The following is a 12387-nucleotide window of genomic DNA, read 5'->3' as shown; positions in this document are numbered from 1 at the left end:
TAAGCTACCACATAGTAGTTTTTTCCTTCACGGCCTCTACCAGGGAATGCCACAAAGCACGTCGGAATGAACATTCTTGGATTATCCCAACGGTAACTAGTATTGTTCTGGCACTTTAACCAAACTACAGGTTCACATACTTCTTCACCGCCTAGATCCCTACTTGCTCGCCTCGAGCCATCGCCTGTATAACTTGCTCAATGCATTGACACTGCAACTATTATGGGACTTAACAATGTGGCTTTCAATTCATCTTCATCCATTTCAAAACAAGCGTGTGTTTGTTAGTAAAATGTTAAGAAAGCGCTTATATTACGGCACTGGCCACGGAGCGAACCAAACCGTGACCCTCCACAACAGTCTTTTTTATCACAAAACTATTCAATTACCAAAGGTCGGATGAGAATCTTTAAAATCGGTGCCTGCCCAACATTTTTAATCTGTATCAAATATGTTTGTTGGGTTAGTGGTGTGTGTGTGTGAGTGTGTGTTGGTGTGTGTGTGTGTGTGTGGTGCCCATCCTACTCAAGGATATAACACCTGAGATCACCTACACTGTGGAAGATATTACTCATACTAGTGTAAATTGTGGCAGATAGTATTACACCTCAATGTATTGCGTGCTTTACAAAACAGTAGTTAATAACATATCTTTATATATGATTCTATTGATTATAAACATGATGCTGTCTTCTAGTGTCCTTCCTTGTGTCTATTCTAAAGCCCCCCTATCCCTGCTCCTAATCACACTGAAGCTGCTGATCAGTAAAAGCTGTTCTTGAGCTGCAGGAAGAGTACTCACGCTTCTGAGTTTTGGGAAGCATATGAGCTGCATGTGATTGATTGTCCAGAACATCTGATCAACGTGAGGACACCACTATAATTTCAATTATATACATGTTATACGACATTTTATTTCCCTGTTTGGGGTTGGGAATATTTTTCTTAATGTTTTCTTAATATAAACCCTCCTCTTGAGCTAATATACAATGGAATAAATGAGAAGAATGCAGATTTGTACTCGGCCGTTTCGGTCGCCTCAAAAGCCCACTGTTGCTTACCTCTCTCACTTATCTGGACTGGTTTCTTTAGTAATTTTGTCTGCTAACATCAAGCCTTTGCTAACAAGACGAGCTATTGCACTTAGTTGTACCACAGAATCCATTTAAAGGTGTTGTTGGGCAATGCAGTAGAAACAGCTTTAACAGAACACAGAACTGTCCACACATGAACAGAAACAAGACACACAATGTTTTTACTTTCTGTATCTCTGTATCTTGATACAGCTATTTGTGTTTTCTGGCTATTCTGGGTGATGTTTTTTCACTCACAAATATTTTACAGTGTGTCATAGATAATCTTACCACAAGTTTCTCCAGTTTACAGTGAGGATCCTCCCAGCCAGCACAGAGACGCTTCACTCCCGAGTCTCCTAGATTATTATGAGACAGATTCAGTTCTCTCAGGTGTGAGGGGTTTGATCTCAGAGCTGAAGCCAGAGCAGAACAACCTTCATCTGTGACGTCACAATCTCTCAACCTGGTAGAGAACAATGACACCCTCTTCACTCTCTCAGATCAGATCATTTTAGCGGTGATTCCATAGTAAAGAGAAAGAACAATCAGTGTGTGATGCATCATTGGCCAGAGATTTAAAATGTCAAAGAACAAAAACATGATCATAAACTCATTTAAAGTGGAAGGTGAAGCAGACCAGTTAAGTTTAACATTATTTAGTAGATACGATTTTCCACTTTGATTAAAAAATAGATAACAAACGTGATTAATGTAACCATTTTACACCAAAAGGAATGTTTTGTTTTAGCTTTTGAGGCAAGGGCCGTCCTCCATCTTGCAGTAGCACTGCGGGTGACGTCACTGGTTGGTTCGCCCTCGATGGCCAGTGCAGTCATATAAGCATTTCTTTACATTCTGAACCCGCAACTGTTATTTAACACACCCAATAATTTGGTTTTCACCATGATTTTGGATGAATATTCAACGCATCAACTGTCTATCTGTTAAGTTTTGATCTTGGTATCACAAATATTGGTTTCATAATGCGAGGCGCAACGTGATGTAAACAAACAACCTCTTCATACAATATCATTCAGGTCACATTTTGTTATGTCAGCCATTAAGGACATGTATTACATTGACTGGTTCACCAGTTGTGTGTATCATATTGTTATGTTCACCTGCGAAGACAATTAGTTTTCCTGCTGTGTAACAGGACACAGTGTTCTAACTAATCACCTCTCTGAACAATCAGACCCAGTGCTGCTCCTCAATAAAAGTTTATCATTCTCACGTGTTTTAAATCAGTTTAAATATTAAAGTGTTTTAAGTCATCCAAGGTGAGACAGCACGGAATATTTTCAATTGCTGTTACTCACACGCTGTGATAGACTCTTTTCTGAAAGAGAATTAATGTGTTACTCACGCGTGTTTGTGATAGTCATTTCTGTTCGCACGCCGGGCGCCACACACGCACACTCACACACACACACACACACACGACACCAACCACCAAAAGGGCAACGGACCACACACAACACACACCACACAACACACAACACAACCACACAATTAACTCTCTCTCTCTCCCCACTCACACACACACACACACACACACACACACTACCACGAACACACACACACACAAACAAAACCAAAAAAAAAAAAAAAAATCACACACACACCACACACACACACACACACACACACACACACACGCACACCCACTCCACACACACACAAACACCACACACACCCAACACACACTCTCACCTCACACACACACACCACCACTACCACAACTCTTCACGAACACACACACACCCAAACACACTCACCCTCTCTCACACACACACACACACCACACACACCACTCACACACACACACACCACCACTCCACACCACACACAACACACACACACACACACCACACGCGCACACGACCAGGACACACACACACCACAAGCACACACACACACACAACACACACACGCACACACACACCACACACACGCACACACACGGCATAAAGCCACAGCTCGGCTCGGACAGCACGTGATAGGCTACCCAAATAGCGGTTTCTTTCACGGGCTTCATCAGGTAAAATGCACACAAAGCACGTCAGGATTACAGTCTTGAGGAGTATCCACGTACAACGAGTATTTGTTCCCCTCACTTTTACCCCAAACCAGCAGGTTCACGACTTCTTCAACCCCTAGATCCTACTGCTCGCCCCATCGCCGTATATGCTCTAATGCATAGGCAACTGCAACTATTATGGACTTAACAGTGCTTTCAAGGTCATCTTCATCCATTTCAAAACAAGCTGTGGGACAAGTGAGGGACACCACATATAATTTCAAACTATTTATACATGTTAGAAGACATTTATTTCCATGTAGTTGAATATTTTCTTATGTTTTTCTTTAATATAAACACCTCTCTGAGCTAATATACAATGGAGTAAAAATGAGAAGAAATGCAGATTTGTACTCGGGTCGGTCTCCTCAAAAGCCACTGTTCTTACTCTCTCACTTATCTGACTGGGTTTCTTTAGTAATTTTGTCTGCTAACAGTCAAAGCCTTTGCTAACAAGACGAGCTATTAGCACTTAGTGTAACAGAATCCATTTAAAAGGTGTTGCTAATGCAGAAACAGCTTTAACATGAACACAGAAGTCCACACATGAACAAGAAACAAAGACACACAATGTTTTTACTTCTGTATCTCTGTATCTTGATACAGCTATTGTGTTTTCTGGCTTTTTCTGGGTGATTTGTTTTTTCCACTTCACCAAATATTTTACAGTGTGTCATATATAATCTTACCACAGTTTCTCCAGTTTACAGTGAGGATCCTCCAGTCCAGCACAGAGACGCTTCACTCCCGAGTCTCCTAGATTATTCTCAGACAGATTCAGTTCTCTCAGGTGTGAGGGGTTTGATCTCAGAGCTGAAGTCAGAGCAGAACAACCTTCATCTGTGACACCACAATGTCTCAACCTGTAGAGAACAATGACACACTCTTCACTCTCTCAGATCAGATCAGTTTAGCTGTGAATCCATTAGTAAAGAGAAAGTACAAATCAATGTGTGATGAATCATTGGACTGAGATTTAAAATGTCAAAGAACAAAAACATGATCATAAATCATTTAAAGCCTCATTCAAAAAGAAAAAAAAAAAATTCATTACACTGTCAGGATTTTTAACCAAATACAGGCGTGTGATCAGCTAGAGACAAAAAAAAGAAGGAAAATCTGACCACGCCCACAAGCCACGCCCCCCAGCACTCATTATTAAAATATGTATATTTTCAGCACATAAAAGATATACCTTATATTGTAAAAAATACATACTGTCCTGTAAAAAAAAAAAGCAGCATTTAATAATCATGACAACAAAATAAAAATATATTAAAGTACTATAATATATTATAGTGTAGTATATAGAATTATTGTTATTATTATTAAAGTACTTGCCAAAAGTTTGGAAACATTTCAAATTATTAATGATTTTTGAAATAACTATCTTCTGCTCATCAAACGCTGAATTTATTTGATCAAAAATAAAGTAAAAAAAAAGAAAAGAAAAAGAAATATTGTGAAATATTATTACAAATACAAAAAAGGTTTTCAATTTTAATATAAAATGTAATGTTATTCCTGTGATGAAAAGCAGAATTCTCTTCATCATTATTCCAGTTTTCAGTGTCACATGATCTTTTAGAAATCATTACAATTTATTTGACTCTCAAGAAACATTTCTGATTATTATCAATGTTGAAAAGAATTTTGCTGCTTCATATTTTGTGTGGAAATGATGACACTTTATTTTTCAGGATTTTTTGATAAATATAAAGTTTAATGAACAGCATTTATTTGCATTTATCAAATATATTAATTAAATTCACATTTATTAAATAGAAATCATTTTAAATGTCTTCACTTTTTGTCACTTTCATGCATGATGAATAAAATTATTAATTTCTCTCTCTTTTTTAAATCTTATACAAATGTTTGAGTGGTATCATAGTTTCCACAAAAATATTAAGCAGCAAAACTGTTTTTAACATTGATAATAATCAGAAATGCTTCCTTGAGCAGAAAATCAGAATGATTTCTGAAGGATTATGTGAAACTGAAACTTCTTTCAGTAAACAACAACAGATTTATAAACGTTTTTCTAATGACGAATGTTGTGTTTTCCAAATGCAAATTGAAGCGATTCAAACCAAGTGCAACGCAGCTAGCACTAACAGTGAATCGAAACTAAAAACAGTACTGTAACAGCAGACATGTAGCCAGGGACGGACTGGGAGTGAAAAACAGCCCTGGATTTCCTCCCAAATAGGCCCACCAAAACTACAAACAGTCACTACTATCTCACAATATTACAGCAATTCTGTCGTATTTATGGTAAATAACATCACAAAACCCACGGTGACCCTGCTGACAAAAACAATAGAAACCATCACAGAAATTCTAATGATTTCCACTACAAATACCACTACAAACCATCAACTTTTTTTAACCATTAAAACCATTAAATAATGGTATCATGTAGGTGTGTTTTGTGTGACATATTACATTAGGATTTAATGGTTTTAACAAAAGTCACCAACAGAAGGCGACCAATTAACAGTAGAGACCAACAGACCATCACAGTTTCCATTAAATCAAGTCAAGCTTTATTTATACAGCACTTTTAACAATGCAGATTGTGTCAAAGCAACTGTACAGCATTTAATTAGGAAAAATAGTGTGCAATAATGCAGAAGGAGAACAGTAAACACTCATTTTTCAATTAAAGTCAGTTTATCATTGAATTCAGTGATGTCATCATCCAGCTCAGTTCAGTTTAAATAGTATCTGTGCAATCAAGTCAACGATATCACTGGAAATAAAACCAATACAGTTTCATTATAACCAGTAAAACCATTACAAATTATGTGATGGTTTCTATTTTTATTAAAAAAATTTCAGTAAGGGACTGAAATGTATTATTGTATGAACTAAAATACTTGAAATCTATAGAAAAAGAGCAGAATGCAAAATGTATAATATGACAATAATAAATCTAGAAACAACAGAATTCTTCAATTTTAGTATTCACATGTCTCTCTCTCTCTCTCTCTCTCTCTCTCTCTCTCTCTCTCTCTCTCTCTCTCTTTCTTTCTGTGTGTGTGTGTGTGTGTGTGTGTCATGTTAATCAGACTCATCATCTTATAGGAGATTTCATTTACTCTATTTTCTAATTCAATATCTCTCAAATGTAACCCATTGTAGAACAGAATCGCTGCGGTCTCTCTATGAATGAATGGAATAATCATGTCAGACAATGTGAAGTAATAAATAGCAGTGAATGTTTGGAAGGGAAACTTACATAGACACTTGGCTAGATGGATATAATTAATGTTTTTCAAATTTAACAGCAGATAGTGGTATATCAAAGACATGAGGAAACATCCTCCCTACATTTTTGCGTACCTCTGTGTGGAAATTTATCAAGATACAACGCGGAGATTGCTTTATTCTTCTGTTGATTAAGCGGTTCAGCGTCAGCGGTTAATTTTGTTCTGACTGTTATCTATAAGCAGACATGGGGACTTGTGACTTGGTGACTTGGACTCGAGTCGCTATTTTTATGACTTGTGACTTGACTTGTTTTAAAATACTTGAGACTTGACTCGGACTTGGAAGTTAAAGACTCGGGACTTGACTTGACTTGAGACACGATAACTTGAATGAATTGAGTGTTAATCACATCATGTTTTCAGTTTGAATATAAAATATATAAATTATTTTAAAAAAATAAGGTTGATAACTGAACTGGAGCGCAGGCTGAGAATAGCGTTGTCATGACTGGATCACGACACTATCATCAGTCATGCCCTCTCGTACCTTACGCACACCACGCCCACTTAGAGCAGATATAACGTCACATCACATCAACATGTCAGCCGGAGGGGTACCGAGGGATCGCTTTTGGCTTCAAGAATTTTTTTAGAAAGAGATTTTAGCAAGATGGCAAAAGAAGAAGAACAGCGCTTTGCAAGACATGCAACATACAAATCTCGGACAGCCAGACGACAACCTCCAATTTCGTCCGTCATCTGAAGAGGCATTCTGGCCAGTAAGTGCTTGTCAATTTGTTAATGTTATCTGGTTAATTGGTAGTTAGCTAATGTAATAATAGCTAAAGTAGCCATTAAAGATTGTATCAGCGATTTCAGGACCAAAAAAGGCCCAAACATAAATGATCACATTCATCTAATCTTTCCTAACGATCCGCTAGCAGGCCGTCAAAAAACGCGTTTCTTGCAGGGGCTGCGCTAGGGCTGGGCTAAAGCCCCGAATGTTTATAATAAAGCCCCAAATATTTTGTTACCTTGTCTTTCTCATAGAGCAAAACAATTAATCAGAAAAACAAATGTGAATAAGACTACAGCTACCGCAATTACCTAATCATGAAAAAGTGCAATATTACAGTTTTTCATATATATATTTTCCCTTTGCATTAAAGTTACTTACGACGTGCTTTTGCAGCGTTGAGCATTGTAGCCAATCACAGACATGTCTGTTGAACGCATTGGCCAATCAGAGACGTGCAAATGAGTCGCTATGCTGAAGATGTGTTTTGCGCGAGCTCACCGAGTTCTACACTTTCACAAAGCTGTCATTATTATTGGCAATAAACTTAAGATGGAAATAAGAGATTCACTGCAAAATATTTGATATTCTTGATGCTGCTCTGATGAACTCCATTAGGACTATGCACCGCTCTGTTTGTTGTTAGGAAGACTAAAAGTTCAGCGGTCTAGCTCATCATTGGTCCAAATGATTAAAGAAGTAAGAACGAATGCCTGGTAAAATGTAAGTATATAAACATTTAACATTTTTATTTATTTATTACATTTTGCCTTTTTGAATTGAAAATATGCTATAATGTCCTTTTATTAATTTAGAGAAAATGCAATGCATAATTAAAAATAAAAATATTAGCTGCAAATAGTTTTAAAATTATTTTCACTAATACAATAAGCCTTTCTTTCTTTTTTTTTCTGTATTCCCTTAAATCGCTTTTATAATTAATTAATTCCTTTAAATAAAATCTCGAATCTTATATTTTGCAAGTGCAATACCTTGTTAAAGAGGTAATGACTTATGGATATACTCTGAGTGTGTGTGTGTGTGTGTGTGTGTGTGTGTGTGTGTGTGAGAGAGAGAGAGAGAGAGAGAGAGAGAGAGAGTGTGTGTGTGTGTGTGAGAGAGAGAGAGTGTGTGTGTGTGTGTGTGTGTGTGGCTTTCTGGATGATTTGTTTTTCACTTCACAAATATTTTACAGTGTGTCATATATAATCGTACCTCAGTTCCTCCAGTTTACACAGCGAGGATCCTCCAGTACAGCACAGAGACGCTTCACTCCCGAGTCTCCTAGATTATTCCAAGTCAGACTCAGTTCTCTCAGGTGTGAGGGGTTTGATCTCAGAGCTGAAGTCAGAGCAGAACAATCTTCATCTGTGACGCCACAATCTCTCAACCTGTAGATAACAATGACACACTCTTCACTCTCTCAGATCAGATCAGTTTAGCTGTGAATCCCATTAGTAAAGAGAAAGAACAAATCTTTAAAATGACATTTTAAACTGAGATTTAAAATGTCAAAGAACAAAAAAAACCTTAATCATAAATCATTAAAAGCCTCATTTATAAAGAAAAAAAATTCTCTTAACCAAATTGTCTGCCTTATGTAGACATTCATTCAAATCTGTTTAATCACACTTTTCATTACACAGCAGAGCTTTTATAGTGCTATTTTGATTGATAATATGTAATACAGAGCAGTGGTGTGTGTGTGTGTGTGTGTGTGTGTGTGTGGTGTGTGTGGGTCCATCACTCAAGGATATAAAAACCTGAGATCACCCTACACTGTGAGATATTATTCATACTTAGTGTAAATTGTGGCAGACAGTACTTTACACCTCAATGTATTGCAGTAGGGCTGGGCAATATATCGAACATTAGCGATAATATCAGAATAAAGTTTTTGACGACGATGTAAAATTTGAAAAAATGTAGTGAATATCGAATATGTCAAAATTCAAGGATACTTCCCAAAGAACGCGCCGAACGTCCCCCCAGAAAAAAACAGAACATGTTTACTGCGGACTGCTCTACCACTCCTCCTACGCGAGCTCTTCGAGTGTTAGTACATGTTAGACATTTTATTTCCATGTTTTGAATACTTTATTTTTTGAACTACACATAACTGTGTGTGAAGAATCCCGTTGCTACCCATCATAAATCATAATGTCGATAAAACAATATAAAGACAGCCAGATGTGTAATAACTCTGGGCAGTTGTTTGTTCACATGTTTTGTTTACTGTTCAAGCCGATCTACTGCGCATGTATGGAACACGTTCGGTAGTATAAATACAAAAGTGTCCGCGCTGTCTGTGTATGCGTCCGGATTGCTCACACGGAAAGTATACCACAAAGCTTTACACTCCAACAGTCTTTTGGAAACAGGGTTTTTTTTTTAACCACACAAACAGCACTTTGGATAAATGAATCTGCTCCAGACCTGATTATGAAGCAGAACGTGATTGGCTACAGAGAGAACGTGCTATGATTGTGTCAGCGAAGTGTGGGCTGTTTAGCTGATTGGCTTGAGCAGACGGTGGGTGGAGTCAAAACATGAATGCCCAGGAAAAGTTGTGTTTGTAGAATAAAACGATATTTGTGAATATGGTTCACAAATATTCTCACTTTATTTATTTTTAGATCTCATTCTATTTATTTGTCAATATGTTTAATTTTTGTTAATCTCTTTATATTTATTTGTGGATCATAATTTTTATTTGTAATTATGCACACAATTCTATCTCAATACACCTAGCCCTAATATCAGTTATTAAAATACTTAAATTCCTCCTCCGCTAATATTTATGTATATATCACTGTACTATAAAAATAGTTTCATATCTCAGAAGTTGCTTGTGAAGCAAGAAGAGTATTTGATGAATCAAGCTGCTAAAGGAGTGTTTTCTGCTCCTCCTGAAACCACTCAACCATTCTGAAATCAAGATACATTTACTTCAGAAGCAAAATCAATTAAGATAGAAAGTCTTGTCTTCTGAAGAAAAAACGTGAGGAACATTCAAGAAAAATAATAGTTTTCCCTTTGAATTATTAATATATCCTTTTCTTTTGAAGATACTCATTGGCAGCTATTTTTTTTCTTATTCTCCTGAGTAAAAAATAACAGACTTTTGATACATTTTTCAGAAAAACAAGATTTTACTTGCTGCTTCCAAGTAAATTAATCTGATTCAGGAATGTTTAGATATTGTTCTAGAAAACAAGACAAATACTACAAAACAATCCATCATTGTGTTGCAGTGAAGTAAACTGAGCACTTCTGAAGTTCTGTGTGTTTGTTATTCAGAACAAATTTCAAGCAGCAGAGTAAATCTCAAGACTGTGTGGGTGCATGTGCTCATGTTTTACTGTACGCTGCACAGCACTGCATCATATTTAGACCCGTATTTCACTGTATTCTTGCCATAAAATCAAGAAAAGCTGGGTTTACCCCTGGTTTACTTCACATCAAGAGCATTAAAAGTGTCACCTGTTCATTGCATGGATTTATATGCTGAATGAATCAAGGTGAAACATCAATCAAGGTGTTTCAGAACTGCAGAATTTCACACAAATCTCTGCATTAATTCAAGAAATCAGCAGATAAATGAGTAAATGAGAAAGAAGGAGCAGGTTTGTTGTGGATCTGACCCCGTGTCTCTGACATTGTTGAGCAGCGCTCGAGCACTAAACTACTGATGAAACTTTTCCTGAAACACAGAAGAATCTTTTCCAGCAGCGTGTTCACGACGAGAGAATTCTTCATTCCCTCTCCTTCACAATCATAAAGATCATCAGTGGTGTCCTGCACATCATTGTTTTGAGCTGACTGTGAGATCTGATGCTCTAGAGCTGGATTTGTGTTCATTATAGTCTTCAGATCCTGATCTGATATATAGACCTAGTTTTATTTCTGTGTTTGGACACTAATGTTGTGAATCAGGGCTTGTTCTGTAGTCATTCACAGAAATGCGTCACATCTGAGTTTGCCAAAAGTCATTTTCACAAAAGGCTGACATGTAAATGGATATTTAACACAGATCTCATTAAATGACAAACTCTCAGCTTGTTTTGTGTGAATAATTCATATACGTGTGTGACCTGCTGAAATGTAAGTTTTAATCTTTTATTTGTGACATTAATGTGTTCACAATGCTGACAGAGTAAATATGTGTCAGAAAGCTAGACCTATATCACTCATAATATTCCCATTCACAGGAATACCACCTTTTCTAGGTTTGATTTATTTTATGGCATAATGCAGACCTCTTTAAATGTATAATAATCTAAAATAATGTCTAGTGTTGTACAGTAAAAGAGTAAGCACACTTCAAGCACAAGTGAAAGTGTCTGAACGTCAGCTTTACTGATCAATGTGTGGAGCGTCTCTTTGCTGCAGCTGCTGCTGATTTAATGAACGAGTTTCTCATGTGACGGGGTTGTTTTTACCCGCGGCGCTAACAGACGCTTTACTCTAATATCTACTGTATTAAAAAAACACCTGTCGTGACTCCTTTAAGATTTCTGGCTTGTTATTCAGGAGGAAAGCTCTCATTCAGGAACATTTATTTTAAAGGTGTCAGGTTCATTATTAAATATGATAGTTTAGTTCATGATGAAACACTCACAGAGCTTTTCTGCAGTTGATCACAGCTGGTATCAGTCCTCTTCTTCTCCCCTCAGCTGATGTGTTGTATCTTCTTGGGGTTCAGTTCATCCAGCGGGCTCCTCTGACATCTGAAGCATGTAGGAGATTGTTGAGCAGTCAGTGAGCAGGAGAGAGTTTCTCCTCTGAGTGTTTGTCTGATTTCACAAACCTCTGAATCTCTCTGAACAGAGTCTGATCTTTCACTTCCAGCAGACAGAGGAACAGATTGATGGACTGATCAGCTGAGAGAGGATGACGTTCAGGATCATCTTTGATCTTGTGTTTAATGTACCAGTGTGGTTTCTGCTGATGCTCTCTGAGCTGTTCTCTCTGTGTGTCAGTAGATCCTGTACAGAGTCTTCTGATTGGACTCCAGTGAGGCCGCCCAGCAGGAACCGCAGGAAGGAACAGATCCAGACGTCCCATTCTTACTCTCGAGAGCTTTATATACGGCTGATCTTAGTAGATCATACAGAGAGAATTTATCAGATCTGTATAAATCCTGAATTCACACGCAGTGACTCCATGTTCTTTGTTTGTTAAATAGCAGTAAAAACAGATAGAAAGCAGCAGAAGAGA

General features: G+C 37.3%; 1 long non-coding RNA gene across 1 annotated transcript; it reads right to left on the bottom strand.

The window, feature by feature from the left end:
* Nucleotides 1-1382: 1382 nt before the first annotated feature.
* On the bottom strand, nt 1383-11829 carry LOC122142460. The gene is made up of 3 exons (XR_006158627.1): nt 11789-11829; nt 3846-4019; nt 1383-1539 (listed from the first exon to the last, which is right to left on the bottom strand). It is a non-coding gene; the product is annotated as an uncharacterized LOC122142460 (long non-coding RNA).
* Between the last annotated feature and the right edge of the window lie 558 nt (nt 11830-12387).

Source organism: Cyprinus carpio, chromosome B25 (genome assembly GCF_018340385.1).
Source record: "Cyprinus carpio isolate SPL01 chromosome B25, ASM1834038v1, whole genome shotgun sequence".
Taxonomy (NCBI): domain Eukaryota; kingdom Metazoa; phylum Chordata; class Actinopteri; order Cypriniformes; family Cyprinidae; genus Cyprinus; species Cyprinus carpio.
The sequence above is the reverse complement of the archived record's forward strand: the minus strand, read 5'-3'. Positions and strand labels throughout refer to the sequence as shown.